This window comes from Mustela nigripes, chromosome 7 (genome assembly GCF_022355385.1).
Source record: "Mustela nigripes isolate SB6536 chromosome 7, MUSNIG.SB6536, whole genome shotgun sequence".
NCBI lineage: Eukaryota > Metazoa > Chordata > Mammalia > Carnivora > Mustelidae > Mustela > Mustela nigripes.
Genome location: NC_081563.1, coordinates 86408788 through 86431056, shown reverse-complemented (window position 1 = coordinate 86431056; position 22269 = coordinate 86408788). Strand labels below are relative to the sequence as shown.

The window sequence follows — 22269 nt, the reverse complement described above, 5'->3', positions numbered from 1 at the left end:
AAAAACGAATAGCTTTCCTATATATAATCATTCAGAAGCTAGGGGGGAATACAAGATCCCTTTTATAATAAAAAGAAATATGCGTGGATATCAGACAGGATTGCAGACAACAGAATCCACTCTATCTGCTTTAAAAAATAACAAGTTTACTACAAAAATTTAGGAAGTTCATGGTATTTGGAGGATACAGTCCAGGGAGCCAAACTTGGATGCCACAAAATGAGAAGCAACTCTACCAGCAGCATATCCAGTCACATTGCAGAAAGGTTCTAAAGAAAACCCCAGTGCCACTGAACACCTTTGCCATGAGATCTGGTCTTCCAAACGGGTCTCCTCATAGTTCTCAGGGCTGTCTTCCTAAATTTTACCCTGGTAGTCAGCTCCATAGAACGCGCATCACACGCAGAACCTCAGCTACCACAGAGTCTAGATATATGGTTTTTAGCCAGTCTTTACAGGAAACATGCTTGTTGTTAAATGATACAACTTATAGTCCCTGCCATAGCCCATGGACAAACTTATTAAGAAACATGGAGGATGTATAATATGTGCAGAACATTGTAAAATTCAGTTGAAGGACACTGAAAGCTTGAAAAAAAAAATGGAAGTATGTACCTAGTTCTTCAGTAGAAATAATTTAAGAATGCAAAAATATCAGCTGTCCTTAAATTGAGGCCAATGAAAATTCAAAACAGGTTTTTTTGAGGTAAAACATGATACACATTTTAATCTGAAAGACAAACCTATAGAACTGTCGAGAAAATTCTGGAAAAGAAGAAAAGAGGTAAAAGCTTTTGTAATGTTCAAAGTTTGGCCCTCAGACAGAACATAGGGAGTCTGAAAACAGACCCAAATATATATGTAAATGTAGTACACAATAAACGTGCTCTTTTAAACCAGTGGTGAGATCAATAAATTAAACCTCAAGTGGTGCTTTTAAAAACTGGTTCAAGCATGGAGGGAGACAAACCATAAGTGACTCTTAATCTCACAAAACAAACTGAGGGTTGCCGGGGGCAGGGGGTTTGGGAGAAGGGGGTGGGATTATGGACATTGGGGAGGGTATGTGATTTGGTGAGTGCTGTGAAGTGTGTAAACCTGGTGATTCACAGACCTGTACCCCTGGGGATAAAAATATATGTTTATCAAAAATAAAAAATTTAAAAAAAAAAACTGGTTCAATATTTAAAAATAAATAAAACTTTATGCTATTTCCTTTGCTTTCTCCCCAATAAAAAATGCAGGTGGGGGCAGAAATTTTTACAAAGTACAAACAAAAGGTATACATGCATTTTCTTTATTAAAAGATTCAAGCATCTAAAGAAATAAACATCTTCAGCTAAACAGAAGGGCATTTGAAGCAGAACTGACAAACCACAGCCCTGGAGCCAAATCTAAACCACTGTCCATTCTGATCAATAAAGTTTTATCAGAACACAACCCCCACACACACACACACTCATTTACAAATCATCTGTGGTTGTTTTCCTGGCATGGCATCAGAATTGAGTAGTTGTGACCAAAACCGTGTCCCACAAAACCTAAAATATTCCTGTGGGGTCATTTATATATTAAATCTGCCAATCTGATCTAAATTAAAATAACAACAATATCTAAGAAAAAAGTAAAAATGCTCCAGTACTGCACTGTTAGCACCATCGATCCCACTTCTTTCCCAGAGCTGACATGGCCAATAGTCCGAGTAAAGCCTTCTAGGCTGTTCTCTATACATTTATCTGCACATGGGCATGTACACATACAAATAATTTTCACATAAGTGAGATTGCATGATATATACTGTTCTCTAACTTGCTCTTTTCATGTAATATTGCTTAGGGCTCTTGCAATGCCACAGACAGGTACCTCATCCTTTTCAGTGATGACATGACATAATTTGTTCAGCCATAATTTATTTAACATAACCATCCTTCCATAGGGAATGAGACTTTCCAACATCTCATAATTATAAGCAATATAACAAAGAATACTAAATGCATATTTGTAAGCACAGGAGAAAATACTTCAGTAGAATAAATCTTAGCAATTGAATTACTAAATCTTAAAAATTTTAGGTATGCCCTTAAAATTTTAATTTTGATAGTGTCAAAATGCCCTCCAGAAAAAAATACTAACACTTAAACTCTTCCCAATTGGGTATACAGTTTTCCATTTTATTAAGCCTTGTATCCACACATAATATTGTCTATTCTTGTTAATTTCAGTCACTACAATGGGTGAAAAATATATCTCGTGATTTCATCTTGCCTTTCTCTGACTGAAGTCAGCCATATTTTTTAATTTCTTTTGACCATTTGTGTTCCTGTGAATGCCCGTTTTCAGCCTTTTCTCATTTTTCTATACCAAAGTTTGAAAAAGTGTGCTTTGCTCATTCTACACACCATTTTGTAGTTCTTGTCAAGTTAGTTGGCAACGTTTAGAAATTGGAATACTTAACATTTTTTAAATCCATATTTCTAGCCTCTCCTTAATATTTGAAGGCTCTACAACATTGGGCCCCCAATGGCAATAAATGGGCTGGAACAGAAGAAAGGCTCCTTCCTCTAATGGAAGGTGTTTCATGCACCTTGTGTCCCCTTGCAAGAAGTCACTGATCTCTTCCAATGACCTGTCTAATCCCTGTAGGTACTTGGTTTTGTAAACCCTGTTTTGTTTGGTCTTTTACCTTTCTTTTTCTTAGTGATTTGTATGAGATCTTTACATATGTAGATATATCCATGTGTCTCTTTTATACAATATTTTCTGTTTTATACAATTTATACAGTTTTATACATATTTTCTGTTATTAATTCCCTTTTCAGAGAGCTTTGTTTATGCTATTTCTTTTTTATTAAATAAATCTTTTTTTAAGATTTTATTTATTTATTTGACAGACAGAGATCACAAGTAGGCAGAGAGGCAGGTAGAGAGGCAGGCAGAGAGAGAAGAAGGGAATCAGGGTCCCTGCTGAGCAGAGAGCCCAATGCAGGGCTCTGTCCCAGGAATCTGAGATCATGACCTGATCCAAAGGCAGAGGCTTTAACCCACTGAGCCACCCATGTGCCCCTGTTTATGCTGCTTCTTGATATTCAGAAGTTTTTAGTGAAATCTATCAGTTTATTTCACTTTAGGACCATTGGCTTTTGTAGTTGCTTAGGAAAGTCTTCCTCAATCCAAGTTTATAAAAAATATTACTGTTTATGTTTTCTTAAAATGCTTATAAGTATACCTGCCCAATTTCATTTTTAGAGTATTTCATCATTTCCTCACTTATTTGAAATGCCGCAAAGAGTAGTACACTATTCTTTGCATCTTTTAAAACTAAATAGTGTATCTGGAGGATTGCCTCATGTTGGTTAACATAGATCTACTTGATATTTAATAAATATACAATAATTCCACTATCAACTTATTTTATAATCTATTTAACCAGCCCCTACTTAATAAAAATTGAGATTTGTCTAGTGTTAGTTTACTACAAACAGTGGCACAATAAATATTTGTTTCATTATGCACCTATTTCCTAACTGTCAATAGAATCAATTCCTAGGAGTTGAATTATCAAATTTAAAAGTATGTGTACTTTTGAAAGGTAATGCCTACTTACCATCTAAAGAAAGCGAGGCTTATACTCCCACTAGCAATGTATAGGACTGACTTTTTCCATCCTGTGTCTATTATCTAATTTACTGATCTTGCAAGACCTTCTGATAAATCTAATAGATGAATAATAGCGTTCGTTATTTTAACTTCTATTTACTTTATTTTCAATGAAGTCAAGCATTCTTGTTTTTTGTTTGTTTGTTTTTTAATAAATTTCTTATCCAGGTCCTTGGTATGTTTTCTAAGATCCTTTTCTTACTAGTCAGCTGATGATTCATACTGAATGATGAGATCCTTCTTTTGTGCATTACGAGTATTTCTTTCTCCAAGTTGTGGTTTCTAATTTTCCTTTTTAGGCTTTCTGTCATGTAGAAATGTTTTTAACATAGTCTCATGTATTAATGTTTTCTTTTTATGGCTTCCAATTCTAAGTATTATTTAGAAGGGCCTTCCACCTCTCTCTCCCTCTCTCTCTCTCCCTCTCTCTTTAATATGGAACACATCATAAATTTGCCTGTTATCCTTGCTCAGGGGCCATGTTAATCTTCTTTGTATCTTTCTAATTTTAGTATATGTGCTACCCTAGTGAATACCGTTCTACCTCTTAATATTTGAGCTAAAAAATCTCCCATGTTAGCAGTCATTTTTACATTTAAATTTCTAATTCATTGAATAGATTTGGTGTCAGTTATAACTTTTTTTTTAAGTTGTCCCACCCATTTATTAAATAATCTATCTCTTCCCAGCTGCTTTGGAATGATCCTATATTAATTCCCTTTAGTATTTGGGGCTACCTCAGGACCCTTTATAACATTCCAATAATTTGTCTATTGGTTTGCCAAAATCAAACCTTTTTAAGGATTGTGGCTTCATGATACAGTGTTACAAATTAGAGTCTTAGACCCATAATCAATATTTATTGAACAAATACTGTCTTGGTTCTAAAAGAAACACAAAGAAAGTTCAGACTCCATCCCTGCCCTCTTGAAGACAAAAAGAAGATGGCTGCCATGGTAAACTTGTGAGTTTCCTCTACTCTCCAGTTCAGTGACTGGCTCCAAGCTCGCTGTTGGTGGCACTTGGAGGACACAAGATGAAAAGATAAAGTTGTTGCTGGAAGTAGGGAACAAAACCCCATTACTGACCTCAGGGAAATTTCAGGCCATCCCCAGATCCTTTTTTCCCCAGCATAGAAGACTCTGTATAGAATTTTGATACATATATTCATATGCTCTAAGCAAAAGCATTTTGGGACATTCTGAATTCAAGGCCACTATTTGACATGTCTTGCTTTGGATCTGACAAAAGGCATGCTCTAACCTGCTTATTTCATCTCCAAAACCTGTGCAAAGTATCCTAAGCAGCTTAGTCACCACAACACCAGACTCACATCATTTGTACAAATACGAGAAAAAGCTAAACATTTTGCTCACTCTTCTCAAAATAGCAGTGGAGTAACGATCCACTCCCCCAGATAATTGGCTTTAAAATGCCTCAAAGAGACAGCAAGATTAAACATTTAGCTGCTCCCTTGCGGGGGACTCTGGAAAAAAGCCACACACTGAGCAAGATTTAATTTTCTCCCATTTCCCCCCCCCCAAGGTCTGACTTCTATCACACTCCAAACAAGGTGAAAGATCTAAGATAGACGAATAGTTTCTGGGCCATTGTGGGGTGGGAGTGCTGAGCAAGGCCAAAACAAAGGCACTCAAGTTGAGCTCTTTCAAGAAAATCAGCAAGTGACAAATAACATAAAAGATAACAGCCAGCGACTTACCTCCGGGCAACCCAGAAAAGATCACACGGATGTCTGGCAGCTTCTCCGTCCTAGTACAGAACTCAAGAGACTTCATGGAGCTGAGAAACCCAGTATAACCAATGCTGAGCATTTCCAGAAGTTTATTGGAATTTTGCTTCCCCATCCTTCCTTTTTGGGAGATCTTTTCCCAAATCCAAAGTGTAAAACATGTTAAAGATTTTATTTATTAATTTATTTGAGAGAGAGAGAGCACAAGCAGGGGGAGCGGCAGGCAGAGGGAGGGGAGAAGTAGGCTCCCCGCTGAGTAGGGAGCCGAACACAGCGCTCGAAGGCAGATGCTTAACTGACTAAGCCACCCAGATGCCCCAAAGTGTAAAGCATTTTAGAACTAGTTCTGTCAACTAAAGGGATTTAAGTCAAACTAAAAGTCAATAGAGTAATTCTCATTTCTCATTTTAAAAACAAGACAGCTATTACCAAGCGGAGTCACTTATGCTAAGCCCCATACCATCAAACAGAGACTTAATTACATACCAATGGAATCTTAAACCAGTCCGTCAGGAATCACCTGATCAGCACTAACTAGGTAATCTGCCTGATGGAGCCTGCTATCTCCTGCAGGAAAGTGACCTTGCCTTAACCAACCCGCATCTTCTCCCCATGTAACTTCCTATTTCTGCTCCCTTCCATCTATAAAAGTCTTCCATTTTATACAACTCCTCAGGGCTCCTTTCTCTCTGTTGGATGAAATGCTGCCCAGATCATGAATTGCTGAATAAAACCAGTAAGATCTTTAAAATTTACTCAGTTGGATGTTGTTTTTTAACATTTGATATAAATATACATCTAGGTAGACAGATGATGGATGGATGGAGAGTGAAAGACAGGTAGAGAGATAAAAAATAGGATGCAATTTTTTTAGCCACATCATTGCGTGGGGAGAAGTATGGAAGAGTCATGAAAAGAATTAGAAAGAAGGAGGAAGGAAATAAGAAAATAGCTATAGGTAAATAGCAGGTTCTATGAACTGCTGAACTGCTGTGTGTGTTAAAAAAATAATGAGATGGATTTTAGTCATCAGAGGTTCAATTTTACTCAATATCATGTTTTCCTTTTTACTGTTAAATATTTCCATCCTACAAGATGCATAAACTTTAAAGATGAATAGAATAAATATTCATCAGTGAGCTTAAGACACAAAATGATGCAAATCCAGTGGAAGCCCCCTTTCACCGCTCTTCATTTCCGCTGCCTTTCCCCTGCACTCTCCCCCCAGCCCCTCCCCCACGCTCCCACTCCTAGGGCTCTAGAACTTGGCAGTTATAAGTGCACATATTTACTCCATAAGTACAGTTCTGTGTATCCATATAAATGTATAGTAGGCTTTTGCATGCTTTTAAGCTTTGACATAAATGATATACTTCATGTATTCGTCTGCAAATTTCTCTTTCCAGTTCAACATAAAATTGAAATTGATCATTATTTTCTCTGTCTAGCTCTGGCTGGTTATTCTGGTTGATTTGTAATACGACCTTATGTGAATGAACCACATTTAGGTTGTTCCCACATTTCAAGCTTTTCTAAACAATGTTGAAACAGTCTTTGATACAGTTCTTTAAGCCTGAGTGTGAATGGTATTCTAGGATACAAAGATAGGATTGGAATTTCTGGGTCCAATAACATAATTTTTCAATCTTCTTACTATTCACTTGATTTATCTATATATTGACGAAAAAATCATCGCTAGAGAACACATATATAAAATGTTTAACTCAATGGTTTATTGAGTTCCTTGTGGAGACTCTCCACCTTGTTTTCATATGAAGAACTATGAAATTAGAAATATTTTGAATTATAAAGGGTACCGGCATGTGAGTGAAATATATTGCTTTTTTTGTGATACAACGAAAAACATGAAATCCTGCTATCCTTTCTGATGTCTGACACGTGTTACCTAGTCATTCTTCTAGGCCATACTGTCATTCAACTATGAAGATAGCATTCAGGCATTTTGAAATGTGTCGTGGACCATAGCGCCCACAAGCCATCCCCAAAAAATCTCTCAGGAACTAAAACCAGCAGCTAAGAGAAGACTAGAGATAGAATGGACAGAAGAAAGACATGCGGTGAGCACTGAACCCACTTAGATCCAAAATTACAAGGCAGCATGAGCACTGGGTGTTATGTGTAACTAATGAATCACTGAACACTGCATCAAAAACTAATGCTGTTCAGTGGCTCACTGAACATAGTAAAAAAATTACAAAACAGCAGTCATTATGGTTCAAAATGTAATTCTATAATAACGCTGTTCAAGTAATATGAATGCAAAAACCTAAATGTGGAGGAACTCACAGATGTGAATTGCTTTGCTCCTTAGATTTATAGGACTGTATAGACATAAGTAGTGACTCATAAGTAGTGTCTTTCTTCATTCCACATATATTCTTTGAGTATTTACCACGAGTTAGGTGTGGTGCTAAGTACCAAGAATACGTAATAAAATGACAGAGTAAGTATAGCCGTAGGGGAAACAAGCATTGAATGACTTACAAAAAGGGGCACCTGTTGTGCTCAGTTGGTTAAGCATCTGACTCTTGATTTCAGCTCAGGTCACGATCTCAGGGTTATGAGGTGAAGCTCCATGCTGGGAGTGGAGCTTAAGATTCTCTCTCTCCTGGGTGCCTGGGTGGCTCAGTGGGTTAAAGCCTCTGCTTTCGGCTCAGGTCATGGTCTCAGGGTCCTGGGATTGAGCCCCGCATCGGGCTTTCTGCTCAGCAGGGAGCCTGCTTCCTCCTCTCTCTCTCTCTGCCTGCCTCTCTGCCTACTTGTGATCTGCCTGTCAAATAAATAAATAAAATCTTTAAAAAAAAAAAAAGATTCTCTCTCTCTCCCCTCCCTTGGCCCCTCTTGTGTAAGAATGACTTACACAAATAAACAAAAAAGTAGGATGATCATCTGATAAACAATATAGAATGAAGGTCCATGGATACACACCAGGGGGAATGTGCATCTAGTCAAGGAAGCCCACTAAGGCTTCTCTGGGAATGCGCTCCTTGAGCAGAGACCTACAAGATGAAGTCACAGGGGATAAGACAGAGACAGGGGAGCAGCGGGCACAGCAGGATAGAACCTGGGATGTTCCAACACCAGATCAAAGAAAGCACCAAACCAAGAGAAGCATCAGGGATTGAGGAATAGACAATAAGCAGTAAGACAAGAAGTCATCAAATACACAGAGTTCAGAAAATTATTCGAAGTCATGGATGTATCCACATTTTATCTGTCATCATTCAGTGATTTCTACCAAAAATGACACACTTGACCCAGTTTCTTCAACAAATGACCAGGAAAAATTAAGAACTATATCCACCAAAGATAAGGTGTGGATTTCCTTTGGATCTTGGTTCAAGAAATCTACTTGTAAAATGACACTTATGGGACAATTGGGGAAATCTGGACTGTGAATGGACATTAGAAGACAGGAATCCATTGTTTTTCCATGTGATCATGGCATTGGGGTTACACCAAAATAAAATAAATGAGTCCTCGTGTGTTAGAGGGACATTCAGAAGCGTTTGGAAATGAAATGATAAGATGCCCAGATAGGATTTCCATTGGAATGGTCTAGCGTGAGCGTGGGAAATGGAGCAAAGAGGTCACGATCGCTGAAAAGAGAAGAGCATGACATGCGTGCATGGGTTAGGAACTACCCGTGCTGCTTTTTACAACAGATCCTTAACTTCCTTTACTCTCTTTTTTGGCTTTTAAGACACTTATAAGGGCCTGGTTAGCCAGAGGGAGCCATTTGGTTGTGAACTTAGATTGATCCTGCCCCTCCCAGAGGAACTTACTTGCAAAGCCCAGATACAAGGGCGAACCAGGCCAGGTGGAGATAGCCCATAAGCAGGGCGCACATATATTTACTATGATAAATAGAAACTCAACTGGCCACCGGTATTGCCGACCTAGCATGTGCATTTTTCCTGTGTATTACAATTTCATTGGCCACCTATGTATAAGCCAGGCTCAACCACCTCTATGAAAGTTAGTCTGTGAGACTGGGAAGGGTCATCGCCTCTTGGAAGAGAGACAGCCCTGATAGGTCAGTTTGATTCTCCATGCTTGGCGCGAAATAAAGCTTTGCTTGACTTCACTTTGCATCAGTCTCGCTCCTTTGATCATGGACCCATTATTGGGGGGACCCTAACAACACTAGGTTGTGTTTTATTTTGTTTTGTTTTTCTGGGTTGGACTGCAGCTGCTTATTGCAAGTTGATAAGCTTTGTTTTCTTTACTTTTCAAAATTCTATCAGGTGCAGGTATCCAAGGAGGAGGAGCCCCTGATTCCACTTCCCCCTGCTCCCACCTCCACCTAGAAGTCATCTCTGCAATAGCTCCCAAATGCCCACACCCAGATGGAATCTAAGCAGGCCAAAGGTGATGAATAGGTGGCAGGGGTCTGGGCCCCCATGTTGCAGACCTGGCGCACACCTACTTCTTTCCACAGTGTGAAACTGAAAAGAGACTTACGGGATTGACCCCATGGAAATAATATCAGCCTTGCTGGGTTGTAGGCTAGGGAACTGTCTAGACTGAGACAATAATATCAATTCTCCTGGGTGAGAAAAGCAATCAGGCAAAGTGAGGCACTTGCTGATACTTGCAAAGCTCTTTATCTGCCTGAATTATTAATAACCTAAGGAATCCTTTCCAGGAGGGCCCAGTCTCACCACTGCCCTCTCTGTATCCCAAAGAATTTCCCTCCAACCTCTATACCGTACAACAGTGACATCGGAGTCATCTGAGCATTGGAAAAGGAAATGAGATTGTAAATATGAGATACTGTGGAGAAGAAGTAGGCCTCTGCTCTTGGTGCTTCCTTTTGCACATGAGTTGGAGAATCTGATGTTCATGATCGGTACCATTCACCATGCTTATAATGCCGCCCCTGAGTCCTTATGGCTCTGGCATTCTCTTTACCTCCTCTAAATAAGCATTCAGTTTCAGTTCAGCCAACTTGGAAGTGCCCCTGAGCTTGGCGGTCAAGGTTCTCAACATTCTGCAGTGCATCCTTGTAACTTTCCTTCCATCTGGAGTCCCAGATGGGTCTGACACTTAAGAAAGTGTTCAATCAAAAATAAATAAATAAATAAAGTGTTCGATTCTTTCAAGCTAATAGATGATTGGTCTATTCCAATGGAATGAGAGCTAGCACCTTCTAGATTCCTATATAGGCCAGGCCCCCTCTTGGTCTTGTTAAAACCCACGTCCTCTACTCCTAACAAGATTGCAAGGGAGATGAGCCATTAGGAAGACTTGGGAATGTTAAGCAATTTGCCCAGGAACATACAGTGACTCGGCCGCAAATTCAGAATTCAAGGCTGGCCTTCTTGCCCTAGAGGCCTGAGTTTGGGTCCTGCAGCTCACTGCTAAAGACCTTGGAGGTCAACATATGCTAACTTTCAAGTCACTTTGTATGTAAAAGTAGGAAATAATTAAACGCTTAATTCAGCTGACCTGGCAATAAGGTCATGAAAGAGAAGGAAGGCATGAAGAGGAAAGAAAAAAAAAAAGAGAGGAAAGAATGATATCAAATGATGACTTACTCCTCTAAGTATCTAACCTTCTAGTTTTGAAGGAAACTTCACCCTGACTCTGCCTAAGATCACAGTACTCTCTGCTGATGGAGTGGTAAATTTGTCCATGCCCCTTTCCTGACCAGGTTATGAATATCCATGGTTTCCTGAGGAAGATGATGCTTTCCTCTGACTTTCTTGGCTCATGTAGCTTGTGCTAAGCTTTGCTCCCTTAAGCAGCACTGCAGAGGCCCCTCCAGGACCCGAGGCCCCAGAGCAAGCATCATCTGCCCTAGCCTGACTACAGGGCCCGGGTCTAGGCCTGTGACCTGGCCCTTACTTGTATGAGGCTACAAGGTATTTACTTTGCTGCTATTGTGACCTTCCTAGTTTTGACCAATGCCCCTTTATTCTTTGGAGGCAATCTGCACAGTATCTTTTCTGTCCATATTGAAATCTTTGTAATCGGTACAGAATCCCACCAAGACAATTGGTGCTTCCCAGACAAAGATATCACTTGCTATAAAATTCCTCCATATGGTAAGTACCTCTCTATTTTCTCCTATCTCCAATCTACGTGAACTTTTCTTGTCTTTGTTAAGTTTAACGTGTATTTTGCACCTTATAGTCTGTTTTCATCTCTTCCATTGAACGGAGAGTTTTTAATAAATTCTTAATAACTAATATGCTAAGGGCCAACTACAATGAGATTTTGAAGGAGATGTGGCAAGTTCTACTATTCCAAGTTTTTTTTTTTTTAAGATTTTATTTATTTAACCTGCTCCCCACTCCACCCCCACTGCCCACCTCTCTACCTGCTTGTGATCTCTGTCAAATAAATAAATAAAATCTTTTTAAAAAAATCCTGAAAATTGAGTGAAGTGTATATCAAATTGAAAATGTGCTAGGCCTTTCTTGAGGATTAGGCTGTGCTTTTTAAAAATTTGTTTGTCTGTCTTTTCTGCTAGAGCTTCAAAAAGAGGGACCCAGGCAAAACCATCAGGCTGATAATATGAGCTATGTGACAAGCTATCCATATGGAGCTCTATTAGTTACTAATAGCTATTAGCTCAGAAAAAGATGAGGTCATCACAAAGCACTCTGCTCAGTGGGTTCCTCTCTGTTTTATGACAGCACCGGGTCTAATGTGAATAATGATATGGCTTCCAGCTCCAAGACCCTTCCTCCAAGGAGCACAAAGTGTTTTGCAAATGTTTTCTTATTGATTTTCATGGCTCCGGTGCGGTGTTCTGAAGGCACCAGAGGAACCCGTATGAACCAGGGTGTTGCAAGTCCTCGGAGAAACCCAGCTCAGTTCCCACCAGGGAGTCCAGATTGGCTGCTCCCTGCAACCCCAGGGCTGGAGACGGCCCTTCACCACTTCCTCTCCCAAACAAAAGGAGCCTTCGAGAATGAGAAATACAATTTTTTTTTTAATATGCCTTCAATGTGTTCAGTTCTCAAAAACATTTCCAAATGACTGTTATGCCTATGGAGGGTTATCATAGGATGAGGATTTCCCTATTTGGAAAAAAAATATATTCCCACCATTCAGCCTGCTTTCTTTGTATCCATGACACAATGGACAATGGCAGACACTGAAGGTCAATGAGCAGTTTGGAGGGGTGGGGGCAGAGGATGAAAAGAAGGAAAGGAAAATTTTTAGAAACCCAAAGGAAATATTTCCTTGACTTCAGTCAACTTAAAAAATATATATATTGACCTTTCAGAACAAACAGCAACAAGTTAAAAGAAGAAAAGTCTAAAGCAAGCAGCTTCCTGACCTGATAAACCACTGAGTTTTCCTGAGACTGGAATACAGATCAGTGAGGGACTCCGGGTCTGGCCTGCTCCAGCAGAGAGGCCAAGAGACCAGTGACAGCTTTGTGCAGTGACAGTCTGGCTCCAGACATGAACTCAGGAGGCTGCCACAGAGCTGATTGGAGAGGACCATGTGGGCCTCACGGAAAACAGAGCGCCCTTCGTGGTTTCTCCGTTGCTTGTATCAGGACCAGAAAACTCTCTAGTGGGGGAGCTATTCTGTGCTCTGTAGAATACTCAGCTGCATCTCAGGTGTCTGGTCACATCCTTGCTGCATCCTTGCTGAGTCATGTTTATCGAAAAAAAAAAAAAAAAAAAAGGCTCTAGACATTGCCAAATATCTCCCAAGGGTTGAGGGGCATCTGGGTGGCTCAGTCAGTTAAACGTCTGCCTTCGGCTCAGGTCATGATCCCAGGGTCCTGGGAGTGAGCCCCGCATTGGCCTTCCTGCTCAGTAGGTAACCTGCCGTTCCCCTGCTTGTGCTCTCTCACTCTCTCTCTCTGACAAATAAATAAATAAAATCTTTATCACACACCTCCCCCCCACCCGCAGTCATCCTTGGTTGAGAACCACTGTGCTTTATCAACCACTCTTGAAGTTTTTAAAAACTAAACTTTCCCCACAAGTTGGAAATTATCAACCATTACCTAGAAGGCTACTGTTCCATGGGGAATAAACCAGAATATCAAAAGAAACTCAAGACACCACCAGGTCCAAAGGACTCATACATCCCTTAGCAGAACACCGCACTCCCACTCCAAGAGGCAGCTGCTTGACCATCTTTTCCAAGGAAAACTGGAAAAGGCCTTTCAAACCTAAGTGTTTGCTTCACTACCTAAGGCTTCAAAGATCCAGAACATTTTCCCCTCTCTGTAATTACAGGTGTCATTAAGAATTTGCTGAAATGTTGCCCTAGCAACCAATTTTAAGATGAATTGCTTTGCCCTTAAAAATGCATTAGGAAGACAGGATGGCTTCCTGATTAACCAAGTAAATTGATACGCATTCTAATGGTGTTACCACTACTGATAATTACCTGTGGATGACTAAATTACAGATTTCCAGTTAAAGAGGAAACTTAAGTTTCTTTGCATTTTAACGTTTTTGGTTGTTGGATGTTAAAAGAAAAAATAAGTCATCAATCATCAAGGGCTCTTTTAAAGTGACTGGATTTATTTGATTTACAAGCAGTGCAGGGATCATTAACCTGACTGCTACAAGTATTCATTAATTTACTTACCATCGCCTTTTCTTTGAAATGTTCATCTGTGGAAACAGTGCGGTTCCCATGAACTAAGTTACTGGCTGCAAACAGATCTATCCTTTACAAGGAAACAACAAAGGTGGTATTTTAAAGAGACGTTACCTGGCACAGGACATTGCTGGTACAAATACTTTGGGGCTGCTGGGACATCTGGGTGGCTCAGCCAGTTGGGCATGTGGCTCTTGATTTCAGTCTGCTTGGGACTTCTCCCTCTCCTCCCTCTCCCTCTGCCCTCCCCTACCTCCTCACCCCATGGGTGTAGGCTTGCTCTCTCTCTCGCCCTCAAATAAATGAATCAATCTTTTAAAAAATATTTTGATGCTGCAGTAAGAATATACAGAATGTACAGCTGTGCACATAGATCAAACAGAGCCCCGCAAGGAATAATGGGGCCACAGGAAACATTTTTTAAACAGGATAAAAGGCAAAACTACAGGAAACCAGAGTTGAAGCCAAAAGCCTTAAAAGCACGCCAAAGTAAGTGAAATATCAGCTATATGCCATTACTGGAAATAAATCAGGAATTAAGTCCTTTATTTCTACTTACAGACCTTACAGTATAGGTATTATTCTAATTTTATCCACCCCGAAGTGGCGCGATGTGACGAAGATCGCATGGGTCTGGAGTAAGCAAGGCTTTCAGTGCTCTGGAGCTTAGTGACGGAGGGCAGGACCCTGGCAGAGCTGCAGGTTGGCCCTGGATTCCTTTGTGCCACCTCACAGATTGTATAGGACATAGTCTGTGAAATGTGATTGGGTAAAGAAAGAGCAAAGCAATTCCCCGCAGGGCAGGGCTGGCCCCGCCCCCTCTACGCTGCCCCGCGCCCGCCAAGGAATTTTGCTGTTCTCATCCTATCCACCGTAACAACTGTACTGGTCCAGGTCCCGCTGGAAATGGTTGGGACAGCCAAGGGATTTAACGAAGGAGGGATATTTGCAGAGGTGGGGAGAACTAGGAGAGAGAGTGGGTGGGGGGAATTAGGAAGAGACAGTGGAGCCTCCCCCTCCCACTCTCCACCCCCCAACCCCCACCTCCCCTGGGGGATAGGAACAATAAGAAGGGGCCAGGGGCCGCTGCCCTTGAGCCTGAAAGGGGCTGTTACTGCAAGGTGAGGAGAGAGAGCTCCCTGTAGGAGTGTCGGGGAACTATGAGGAGGAGCAGCCAGCACCACGGTGAGGCCGGAGGGAGCGGGAGAAAGAAACACCCTGTGGTCCTGGGCACCCGCTCAAAGTCAGAGGACCAGGGAGGCCAGAGAGAGCAGTGCGTGGAGACACCGTCCCAGTGGGCAATTCGGGGCAGAGGATCCAGGTATGCGACGGAGAACGGGATCACCAGCGGAAAGGGCTCCGCAGGTAGACAGAAGGCTCTCAGACACCACCTCTGCTGCCCCTGGCGCCCAGAAAAGGCGTTTTTCCAACTTTTCTCCTGTCTTCCCCAATGGGTTTGCTCCTCACCTCCCCCCACCCCTTGACAAGCCATTCATTAGCTCCAATCAGCCCCAGGTCCCAGGGCTGTGTAATTTTATGGGGACGTGACCTGAACTTGGCATCCAGCGCAAGGAAACGTTCCATTCTCACCTGTCTCTAACCCTTGTACTGAATCAGATTTGTAATTGGGATGACGATCCCTTAAAGAAGCCCCTTCGTGAAAATCTTTACCACGCGCCCCTTGGAAATCACCACCAAGGTCAGACTGCTCTATTCCAAAATAGTTCCGGTCTGTAGCATGGCCTTAAATGGCGATATTCTGAAAAGCAGATCAAGACAGGATTGAATGGGCAAGGATTTGGTAGGGAAAGCGCCTGTATGAAAAAGAAATAGGGAGGGGGCGGGAAAGACTGGGAGAGCCATCAGAGAACCTCACAGGGCGGCCGTCGCCTAAAGCAGCGGGAGAGGACATGGAGCCGAAGCGTTCTACACCCCCCCGCAGGACACCTGCAGAAGATCGTCGGGCCATCCTTGAGCAAACGTCACCCAACAAAGGAGCCCCATGTTTCTCAAGACTAGATCTGCTTCAGTATCCTCAAGGCACTCAGTCACCGCGATGAGCCACGGGAGGAGGCGTGGCCTCAAAGGAGACACTGGGGGACGTCAACCTGGCCTGTGGCCACTTGAGTTCGCTGTAGTCTGGTGTCCACGACAGGCCTTCTCAGGGATGCCACGATTACACAGTAAAACCTTCACTTTGAACAATCATAAATATGTGCATTGAGAGATGGCATTTGTGGGTTAATACTCTAATCAGACTGCGCACTCTGAGGCGGGATGATTCCTGAACGCTTCAAGATTCTGAACAAAGCCCTCCCCCTAGAAACTACCACAAACTGTCAATCTTCTTAATCTTTAACAGGCAGAGTTTACCACATATGTGCTAAATGGGCCACACAGATCCACTCCAAGACCAGATTTTAGTGTGTTTTTACACCTCCTTGACAAATCACTGTTACATCGCCTATTAGTTTTACAGGCATCGTGGGTTGTTTCTACAGTCTTAATCACCTTTTAATGCCCAGGCCAATGTGCCCTGTTGCATTGCTGATGTTGGAAATGTGTTTTGTCTGTGCCTCAGCATGGATGTGAGTCATTTCAAAGCTTATGGCTTCTGCTGTTCTCTCCGTTTTTCTGCTTTGATTCTCATTTTTAGTCTATATCTTTACCAAGTTCTTATTTCTGCTTGTTTGTGGGTTTAACATGCTTTCCCTTTTCTGGGTTCTTGTTGGGGAAGCTTTGATGACCAATTTGTGAGACCTTTCTTCCTCTCGAAGCTAAGCCTTTCCAGCTGTAAATGGCCCATTAGTGCTGTAGCCGCAACATGAAAATGATATATTGACCTTCAATTCAAAACTTTAAAATTTCCTTGGAGACTTCTTGGACTCTCAAGTCCTATATGAATATGTTATTTAATTTCTAAATGTTTGGGAATTTTAAATGTATTAAGGTTGATTTTAAGGCCCCAAATGTGGCCAATCTTGGTAAACATTCTGTGTGTACTTGAAAAAAATATGTATTCTGCTGTTAGGTTCTATAAATATGAGTGTTTCATAAATGTCAACTAGGTTGAGTTAATTTATAGTATTTGTGTCCTTATTTCTACTGATTATTTTCCTACCAGCTCTCTCAATTACAGAGAGGAGTGTTGCCATCTCCAACCCTAATGGTGGATTTGCCTACTTTTCCTTTCCGTTCTGTCAGTTTCTGTTCTATGTATTTGGAAGCTCTCTGGTTCAGTGCCTACACCTTTAAGATCTGTACATATTCTTGGAGACTCAACCCCTTCATCAGGTCTTGTCCCTCCTTACCCTTGACAATAGGTCTTATTCCAAAGTCTACTTTGATGTTAACATAGGTGCTCCAGCTTTCTTTAATGTTTGCACCACAAAATCTATCATGTTTCTACTTGTTTGCTATTTGTTCCATTTGTTCTGTTTCTTTTTCCCTTTTTCCTAGGTGTCACAGAGGTTAATTGAAACTTTTAATTATCCATTTTAATTCCACAATTGAGTTATTATTTATACTTGTTTTGGTGTTTTTTTAAGCATCTTCTGGCTTTTAGTGAACCTCCTATCACGTGCTTTCAAACCACCAGGACAGAGATAACTCCCCCACCCCCCAGCGCGTGCGCGCACGCACACACACACACACCCACACACACACACACACCCTTCATCTTCTCTTCAGTTCTTTGGCTGGAGACTTTGACCTTCACCGTGACAGGCTGCCTTGGGAGCTTTCCTTCCCCGGAACTTTGTAGCAGCCTCAGACACACCACATCAGTGATGGGAGCACCACAGTCTTGCTCTTGGCAATGTTCACCCATGTCTGCTCCCTGACCAATGTCGGCAGTTTATCAAGGTTGACAGTCGGGCAGAAGCTCGGATTCTTCTTTAAGTGGTAACAGCTCATACCAGCCGCCCCTTGGGTGATATTTTCAAAGTCAGCCCTGTGGTGGTGCTCTGCCTCCAGCATTACCCAGCCTCCCACATCTGTGGCTGTGGCTCCCATGGCTCAGAAGTTTCCAGGTCTTCCCCTGTCTGCTCAGCATGTTGGTACTGCTGTGGCCGTGTATTTTGTTTTTATATATTCTATCAAAACATCATGTATTGCTACTATTTTTGCTCTGCACAGCTAGTTTTCTTTTAGAGCAATTAGAAAGAAGGAAAACATTATTCTTTCCTTTATGTATTTCATTTCCAGTGGTCTTTATTTCTTCGTGTAAATCCACATTTCAGTCTGGTGCCCTATTCCTTCCTGCATGAAGAACTTTCCTTAGCATTTCTTGTAGTGCATTCTCAGTTTCTGTTGACCTGAAAATGGCTTTATTCTCCTTCATTTTCAAACATATTTTCAATATATGTAAAATTTGGGGTTGATAGTTATTTTCTTTGAGCTTGTTAAAGATGTCTCTGGCCCACCTAATTTCTGACAAGATGTCCACTGTAATTCTTTTATTTGTTCTTCTTTTGTAATGTGGTCTTTCCCCCCGCCTCTGCCTTCAGAATCTTCTCTGCCTCTGTGTGTGTGTGTGTGAAATGTAAATGATATGCTTAGGTGTATAAGCTATTTATTTTGTGTTTGGTTGGTTTTCTGTCTTGCTTTGTATTTACCTTGTTTGGTATTCTCAGAGCCCTTTGGCCACATGATTTGGGATTTTTCATTAACTTTGGAAAATTCACAGCAATTGCTACTTCCAATATTTCTTCTGCCTCCTCTCTGTATACTCTTTTTGGGATTCCAGGAACAGGTACATTAGACCTACCGAATCCATCCCACAGCTCTTGGATTCTCTGTCCTTTTAATTTTTCTTGTTTTTGTGATTCAGTTTATATCATTTCTATTTATTTACCTTCGACTCGTCTGATTTTCTTCAAAGGTGTCCAGCTAAGTAGGTCAAGGGGACCAGAGTCTGACTCCTATGTAAGTGTTAGCTCCCTTGGAGAAGGGAAACTGGCCTGCTGGTTGTGGGCTTCATGAGCAGGTGTTGAACCCCTGGCCTTGCCCAGCTCAGGCCCTTGTAGCCCTCTGCCAGGGCTGTGTCAGCAAGAGCCCCTCAGGGGACCTGGGGCGATGGGAACTTGTGCAAACACGTCTGTGTTTCTGCCATTCACTGGATTGTGGGGAATAAATTGCCTTGTTCTGACCCAACACGTCTGTTGTCTACTTTTGGCACTTACAGGGTAAATTACACTTATGATGAGGAAGGACTCTTCCTGACAAGTATGTGTTACTTTGTTTACTTTTATACTGTCTGTCTCCTGTCAAAATAGAGGCCCCAAAGCCTTTTTGTAACAGTTCTTCATCGTACTGGGTGGGACAAAAGAAAGGACTGATTAAATGTCTGTCCAAGTGTTGTAATCCTGGGAAAAAGAGGAACTCAGATCTCAAATCACAAAGACCCAAGAAAGTGTCCTTCACTCTCATTATTGTGAATTCCTTAAGCTTAATATTATCCTTTCATTGTCCTTAATATTATCTTTGACTTCTACAGAGTGCTTTGTACATAGTACCATATGTGGCAACATACGATGAGGCCGTCCGTAAATGTGTGCAACGTTTCCTGGACTTCAGTACTAAGATGAATCACACACCACGATTGACATTGGACCATTATAATTCTCAAAAATAGTAGCTAGATAAGGTTCAGCTTAATGCTAAGCTTCTAATAATTATCTTTAAATCCCTTCTTGAAAGCGTCCCAGGCTGAGAGTCAAAATGCGGAATTAAAAAGATGGATTCAGGGGCACCTGGGTGGCTCAGTGGGTTAAAGCCTCTGCCTTTGGCTCAGGGCATGATCCCAGGGTCCTGGGTGGAGCCCCGCATCGGGCTCTCTGCTCCGTGGAGAGCCTGCTTCCTCCTCTCTCTCTGCCTGCCTCTCTGCCTACTTGTGATCTCTCTCTGTCAAATAAATAAATAAAATGTTTAAAAAAAAAAAAAGATGGATTCAGTACTAAAGATTGCAAATGATGAGAGCTGGATCTGCGTTCTAGATCTAGTTCTCAGCAACTTCTTTGTCACCGCCTCTTTGCACTTCACTGCACATCGACCCTGAACACTGAAGGGACAGAATGATACAAAATATGAATCTGAAAAGATTCTAGGAGTCAACAGAAGCAAGGCCGCATCCCCTTATCTTGGCTTTTTACATAAGAGATTGAGGCATTAGTAATCATGATACATTAAAGGGGATAAAAATTGCCACTTTTTGGAGGGCATTTTGCAATAAATGTCCAATCAAATATTAAATGGGAATGTGTTCTGCGGAAGCTGTTTGCACCTCCAGAGGCCATCCTACAGAAATGTGTGCCCCCATGCACACTGAGGGCCTTACAAGAATGTTCACTATTACTAGTGGCAAAATACCGGAAACAGCCTCTACATTCATCAATACGGGAATAGTTAGGAAACAAACTGCATTGCAGCCATGTAACAGAATACTCTGGAACTCTTAAAAATACCAAAGGTAATGTCGTTTCATAAAAACACATCCAAGACCTAGTAAAGGAAAAGAGAATATTGCTAAATACATGAAGAGCATTCTAAACACACCTTACTTGTATTAATGTTTTAAAATGTTATATATGTGAGATATTTGTGAAGTCAAACTAACAGAGCCCTTAAGTATGTGTGTGTGTGTGTGTGTGTGTGTGTCTGTGTGTGTTGAGGGGTGGATTTGGAAAGGGAAAGGCAAAGGGATCCGATCTGTTAGGATTTGATGAGGGAAACAGTAGCCATGCCAAGCACAAAGCATTCAAGACAGAATTCGGGCTTCATGGCCATTGGAAGACCTGGAGGAGTGGATCACAGGGAAGCAGCCACCAAAGGTCAGAGTCCACCGTTGATCTCAGCCTAACCCCCCAGCAGGCGAGGGTGGAGAGCTGGTGCCCATCACAAGCACAAGGCAGGGGTCCCAGGAAAGGGCTGCAAAGCTGCTGTGTCCATTGAAGTTGGAGCTTGTGGAAAGGTCTGAGCCTGTCTCGTCTGCCCCTAAGGACTCACCAAGCGATGTCCCTACTGTGTTCCACTTTCCAGATCTCATGAGTCTTTCTCCTGGACCAGTTCTAACTCAGAGCCAAACAAGGCAAGGAAATGCCCCTCAGCCTCAGGCAGGATGGCAGGGCTCATGCTGAGGTGAGGACCAGCCATCCAGCTATGGACCTGTACTTTTTTCATATGGTTAGACTCTCTGAACATTGCACCTTCTGCTGAATCACAACTCCCAGAGTTCATACAGCCTCCCATGTTGAAAATCCACTTGGGAGAAATTTGGTTCTAGCGCAATTACTGAAAATGTGACCACAGCTCCTGTTAATTACCATCTTTTTTATTTTCATTTGAATGGAAATAGATCCCAGAAAATTTATGGGCGTCTATTCAAATGAATCACTAAAAGCCTGCTGACAGCTGCATGCAGAGAATTGTAAATGCCTATCATAGTGATTGATGAGACATCGAAAAGCACAATACCTTGTTTGTTACTTTCAGTCCAAGTGAGAAATCCACATGGGGCTTACCCTCAGGACCGTTTACCGTATGCAGCGACTTGCTATCCATCTCTTGTGGCCAGTCTACATCTCCTGCCATTGAAGCAGATACTCTTATTACCTAGATGGCCACTTCCCTCCTCCATGTTGGCAAAAGCCCCAGTTTTACCCCGAGACTCAGGTAAATCATGACAGATCCAAAGCAAACCGGGCAGTCCCGTATCAGGAACTGGCTCAGCAGTGGCCAAATGAGGCCTGAAGGGAAATCTGCTGGGTGTGGTTTCTTGGAAAGGTTTTCCTCACTCAAAGGGCTGCAAGGAAGACAGCTCCTCTCTTCACACCAGACCTTATCATGTCTAGACATGATGTTTGGGACCGCTGGGGCCATCCTGAAGCCATGCTGGTACAGTCGTGGAACAAAGCCCAAGGTGAGGGCAGCACAGAGAGACGATGGAAACTGGCATCTGATAAGATTTTGGAGTTACTGATGTGTCATGCCCCTTCTTTGGTTTTCCAGGGACTTTTAATTCTCGATGTCTTTTGTTTTAAGTCAACTGATTTGAGATTATTTGCATCCCCAAATTGTCTTACCTATTTTTTTTTTTAGAATTCCTTAATTATGACTATGGGTCATCTTTGTATTTTTTTAATATAAAGATTTTTAATCTATTCATTTGTCGGGGAGAGAGGGAAAGCACAAGCAGGGGGAGTGGCAGGCAGAGACAGAAGCAAGTTCCTCACTGCCCAGGGAGCACGATACTGGACTCA

The 22269-nt window shown here is 41.8% G+C and overlaps 1 non-coding gene across 1 annotated transcript; it reads right to left on the bottom strand.

Annotated features, from left to right (window-relative positions):
- Positions 1-4086: 4086 nt before the first annotated feature.
- Positions 4087-4193, bottom strand: LOC132022891 (U6 spliceosomal RNA). Its single transcript, XR_009405781.1, has one exon. It is a non-coding gene; the product is annotated as a U6 spliceosomal RNA (small nuclear RNA).
- Positions 4194-22269: the final 18076 nt, after the last annotated feature.